This window comes from Penaeus monodon, chromosome 42, assembly GCF_015228065.2.
Source record: "Penaeus monodon isolate SGIC_2016 chromosome 42, NSTDA_Pmon_1, whole genome shotgun sequence".
NCBI classification, from domain to species: Eukaryota; Metazoa; Arthropoda; class Malacostraca; order Decapoda; family Penaeidae; genus Penaeus; species Penaeus monodon.
The window spans coordinates 5851727-5858044 of record NC_051427.1 but is presented as its reverse complement, the minus strand read 5'-3'; positions in this window follow the sequence as shown (position 1 = coordinate 5858044).

Genomic DNA, 6318 nt, shown 5'->3' with positions numbered 1-6318 from the left:
TATATATATTTATATATATAATAATACTATATTGTGTTTCGTGTGTGTTGTGTGTGTGTGTTTGTGTGTATATGTGTGTTATGTATTGTAAAATTTTAAAAAAATAATTTATATATATTTTTATATTATCTTATATTATGGTTTTTGTGTGTGTGTTTGTGTTTTTTGGTGTGTGTGTGTTTTTGTGTTGTGGGGGGTGTGTGTGTGTGTGTGGTTGGGGTGTGTGTGTGTTTGTGTGTGTGTTGGTGGGGTTTTGTGGTGTGTTGTTGTTTGGGTGCGTGTGTGTGCAGTTTACTATACATATAAATATTATAATATTATATATATATATTTTATAATATATATAATTTTATTACATATATAATACATATATTATATATATATTTTATATATATTATATTTATTTATAATATTACTTTTTTTTATTTTATTTTTTTTCTTATTTTTCTTTATTATATTATAAAATTTTTTTTTTTATAATAAAATTTATTATATATTATTTTTTATTTTTATTATTTATTTCTTATTTGTGTTTGTTTTTTATTTTATTATATATTATAAAATTATTTTATTATATTATTATTTATATTTGATATACCTAGTTTTGGGGGGTAAAAAATTTCCTTTGTGTATATGAGTGTGTATATTAAAACACACATTAAAATATATATATATATAATATATATGTAAATTTTTAAAATTATATTATTATATAATAAATGTTGTGGGTGTGTGTGTGTGGGTGTGTTTGTGTTGTGTGTGTGTGTGTGTGTGTGTGTGGTGTTTTTGTGTGTGTGGTTGTGTGTGCGTGTTTGTGTGTGTGTGGATGTGTTGGTGTGTTTGTGTAGTACATATATATATTAATTATATATATATATTATATATATATAATTATATATATTATAATTTTCTTATTTATATTTATATTTAATATACAAAATATATATATATAATATATATTTTATATTTTATATATAATTTTATAATATATTATATATTACACCAAACATACAATATGTATTAAATTTAGGGTTTAAAAAATTCCGTTTTAAAAAAAGGAGAAAAACCAGCGTTTTATTTCAGTGTAAGTATGCGTTTCGTAATTGTTAATGTTTGATGTATAAAGATTAATAAAAAATTTAAAGCAAAAGGATTTTTAAAAATTAAGTTTTTTTGTATGTATGTTCTAGGATGAAGAAATCTCGTGTTGGATGCGTTTGTTTACAATGGGAACGAAGAAAGCTTTGCTTTTATTATCATTTTCATTATTATCGTTATTATCCTCATTATTATTATTGTTGTTATTGTTGGTGTTGTTGTTGTTGTTGTTGTTGTCATTATTATTTTTATCTTTATTATTATTATTATTATTATTGATATTGATATCATTACCATCATCATCATTATTATTATTATTGTTTTGATTATTATCAAGATTATTATCATTATTATCATTTTTATTATTATTATTATTATTATTATTATTATTATCATTATTATTATTATTTTAATTTTATCATTATTATTATCATTATCATTACTATTGTTAATATTATCATTATCATTATTATTATTATTATTATTATTGTTATTATTATTATTATTATTATTATTATTATTATTATTATTATTATTATTATTATTATTATTATCATTGTTGTTGTTGTTGTTGTTGTTGCTGTTGTTGTTATTATTTTTTTTATTAATGTTGTTGTTATTTTTGTTGTTACCATTATCATTATAAAAAATCACAAAATTTGTCATTATTCTTATGACTGTACTAATAACGATTAATATTGCTATTGTTATTATCCGTCATTTTCTTCATTATTCATTATCTTCATTTGTATTTTCATGGCTATTATTATGTCATCAGCCTTCTCTCTCTCTCTTTCTCTCTCTCTTCTCCCCTCTCTCTCCTCTCTCTCTCTCTCTCTCCCCTCCCCCTTTCCTCTCTCTCCCCTCCTCTCTCTCTTCTCTCTCTCTCTCTGTTTTTCTCTTTCTCTCTCTCTCTCTCTCTCTCCCCTCCTCTCTCTTTCTTTCTCTCTCTCTCTTCCCTCTCGCTCTCTCTCTCTCTCTCCTCTCTTCTCTCTCTCCCCTCTCTCTCTTCCTCATCTCTCTCTCTCCTCTCTCTCTCGCTCCTCTCTCTCTCTTTTCTCTCTCCCCTCTCTCTCTCCCCTCCTCTCTCTCCCCTCTCTCTCCCCTCTCCCCTCTCTCTCTCCACTCTCTCTCCCTCTCTCTATCTCCTCTCTCTCTCTCCTCTCCTCTCTCTCTCTCTCTCTCTCTCATCCCCTGCGCTCCGTCTCTCGCCCATTCATCTCCCGCCCATACACCGCCTTAAACGCCCCCATTTCTGTGCGGGCGGGACCTTTTACTGCCGCCGCCCACGCTCGTACGCCCACGAGACCGATCCAGGGGGGGGGGGCGTCCATCGAAACTTCTGGAACGGCTACTTTACGTCCCCGACTTGCGAAGGTTAACGAAGTGTAAAGCGTCATCTGCGGCTCTCTCTCTCTCTCTCTCTCTCTCTCATTCTCTCTCTCTCTCTCTCTCTCTCTCTCTCTCTCTCTTCTCTCTCTCTCTCCCTCTCTCTCCTCTCTCTCTTTTCTCCTCGCCTCTCTCCTCTCCTCCTCCTCTTCTCTCTCTTTCTCTTCTCTCTTTCTCTCTCCTCTCTCTCCCTCTCTCTCCCCTCTCTCTCTCTTTATTTTCTCTCTCCCCTCCCCTCTCCCCTCTCTCCTCTTCTCTCTCTCTCTCTCTCGTCTCTCTTTTCCCCTCTTTATATATTATATATATTATATATATATATTATTTATATATTATTTTATATAAAAAATATATATATATATATATATATATATAACCTTAGCACGATTTCTTTGAGCCAGGAGACCAATAGACCACATGGCTGTTTGCCACGTGGCTCTAAGTCAATTTAGAATCATCACACCAGTCATCGTGACCAGGTCACCACCAGCTTCCGCCCCCCCCCCCCCCAGGGCTAGATGGCCGGACACGCGACCCCGAATTCAGCGCTTACCCTAAGGCATCGTCTTGTGTGTTCCCTTAACTGCGTTGTACTCTTCCTTAGAGATATACAGCCATGTGTAACCCTATGTACTGCCATGTTACCCTCTCTCTTATGGTAATCTAACGCCCTTTTCACTCTCTCTCTCTTGTCTCTCTCTCTCTTTCTCTCTCTCTCTCTCACTCTCTCTCTCTCACTATCTCTACTCGTCATGTTGCCTTCTCTTCTTCTTCTCTTTTCTCTTTCTCTCTCTCTCCTCTCTCCTCTGTCTCTTTCTCTTCTCTCTCTCTCTCTCCCTCTCTCTCTCTCTTTCTTCTCTCCTTCTCTCTCTCTCTCTCTCTCTCTCTCTCTCTCTCTCTCTCTCTCTCTCTCTCTCTCTCTCTCTCTCTCTCTCTCTCTCTCCCTCTCTCTCTCTCTCTCTCTCACTTACCCTTCCCCATCTCTCCACCCACTATCTATCCACACTCTATCTCCATCACCCTAATTTCCTCATTACTGTAACAGACGCGTTCAGACGTGTTCCAGACACCCCGAGTGAGTGACGTAAGCAAGGTAAGGCCTCTCCTCCCTACCTTACCCCCACCCCCCCTCCTCCGTCCTACCCCATTATAAGTCTTCCTTAAATGTCTTTCAGGATGTGTCTCTGTCCACATCCTTCCTCGTTTTGGGTCACAGGTATCTCTCATTCGAACATATTGCTAGGATTGTGTGTGTGTGTGTGATGTGATCCGTGTCTGAATTTGTGTGTGTCTTTGTAGTGGTGCTGTGTGTGTGGGGTGGGGATGGGTGGGTGGATCGTGTTGTGTGTGTGTTTGAGTGATGGACTGTGTGTGTGTGTGTTTGTTTGTTTGTGTGTGTGTGTGTGTGTGTGTGTACGTGTGTGTAACACAGAGCATGGAAGCAAGGATTTTGCAATTGTGCCTGTATGTATGTGTGTGTCATGATACTGATATTATTCTACATATCACCATTATTATTACAGTCATTATCGTTTCTGCTGTTATTTTGTTAATCATAATTAAAACTGTTGTCGTTATTGTAATTACCATTATCGTTATTATTATTAGAATTAGTCTTAGCATTAGCACTATTACAATTGTTATCATTATTATCACTGTTATTACTACTGATTTGTATTACTATTTTTATCCTTATTATTATTAGGATTATTATTATTATCATTATTATTTTTATTACTATTATTACTATATTATTATTATTATCATTATTATTATTATTATTATTATTATTATCATTATTATTATTATTATCAGTAGTGTTATCTTTTTTTTTTATATAAAATAATATTATTAATAATAATAATGATAATAATAATAATAATAATAATAATAATAATAATAATAATATTAATATTATTATTATTATTATTATTATTATTATTATCATTATTATTATTATTATCATTATTATCATTAGTATCATTATTATTATTATTATTATTATTATTATTATTATTACTATTATCATTATCTTTTTTTTTTTTTACTATTATTGTTGTCATTTATATTATCATCATTACTATTTTATTATTATTATCATTATCCTTATATTTTTTGTTATCAGTCTTCATTCTAATCATTATGGTTACTTATATCAATATTACTATTGTTGTTATTACTATTATCATTGTTATTTTTACTCTTATCATCATTATAATTATCACTATTACTAAAATCATTACTAACGTAATCATCATTATATTATCAGTGTAATGGCAATACTGAAAATATGACATTCATACGAAATACACCAATGGAGCTCCGACAACTTGCAAAATTATTGACAAAAACACGATAGAAGCAAAAAACTTTCTCTAAATGATGCAGGTTTTTACATGCATAACTGAACAACTGTAATAACTCTTTTTGTGTGTGCTCAACAGGTATAGATAGATAGATAGATAGTTATAGATTTATATATGGAGAGATAGATAGATAGAAGATATATATATGTATATACTATGAGAGCGAAAGAGAGGGAGAATAGTAGAAGCATAGAGATGAGAGAGAGAGAGAGAGAGAGAGAGAGAGAGAGAGAGAGAGGTTAACTGTACCAGAGAGACAGACAAACAGACAGACAAACAGAGACAGAGAAAGATAAAGAGAGACAGACCCTGAAAGACCTCAACGAGACATAAGATGAGGTCCAGAAAGCATTATTCCCCGTTTGCTCCGCTGATGCGCTGACGAAATATCTCATCCACTCGCCACATTACTTAATAACAGTAAAACCAGAAGAGAGAGGAGGATTTCCACAAGACAAAGGCTGATGTGCTGACGAAATATCTTATACTAGCGTGGTAGCGTTAGAATGAGGCCACAGTACCATCGTGGTGGCGTTGGACATGAGGGAGCCATCGACGGAATGTGGCACAGAGAAATGTTGGAGAAACTATGAGCAACTGGTATTGACGGTGCACTATTAACCTTACTCAAAAACTGCCTCAGTGACCGAATGATAAGAGTTGTCCTGAGTAGTAAAATTTGTACACATGTTATCTCAGCAGGCGTTCCACAGGGTAGCATCTTAGGACCACTCATGTGGACCATGTATAGCAATGATCTGCTGAATCTTTTCCTTGATGCCAAAAGGAGACTCTATCTGCTGAAAGGATCAATGGCAGACTTACAGACTTCGTAGCAGGCAGTAGGCGGTGGCAAGTCAGCTTGGCATCTAATAAGACACGCTTTTATGATTGCCAGCGATCAGACGGTATATCGCCTGGGAATTGCTCAACCCTCAAGTCGAACTGTAGATTCTTGGTGTCACATTTTTCGAACTCACATCGAAAAAAAAAACATCGTAAGAAAAGCATCCAGGAAACTTGGTTCACTAAGGAAACCCTGACCCCTTTGAATGCCAAATGAAGAGAGAACTTGTACAAGGCTCAGGAAATTGAAAAGAGAAGAGATATTAAGAAGAGAAGGAGAAAGGAGGGGGGAGGGAGGGAAAGAGAGAAAGAGATTTTAAAACAAGAGAGAGAGAAATAAAGGAGAGGGAGTGAGAGAGAGAGAGAGAGAGAGAGAGAGAGAGAGAGAAATATATTAAGACCTGATAGAGAGAGAGGGAGAGAGAATAATATAATAAGACCTGACATAGAGAGAGAGAGAGAGATTAAGAAAAAAAAAAAGATTCAGAAGAAAGCCTGACATTAAGAACACAGAAAGAGATGAAAAAGTCGGATACAAAGAGAAGAAGCGAAACAGGAAGAGGGAGAAAGAAAGAAAAGGAAAGGAAGTGACTTGCCTCCTCCCCTTAAGAGCCGCATAGGT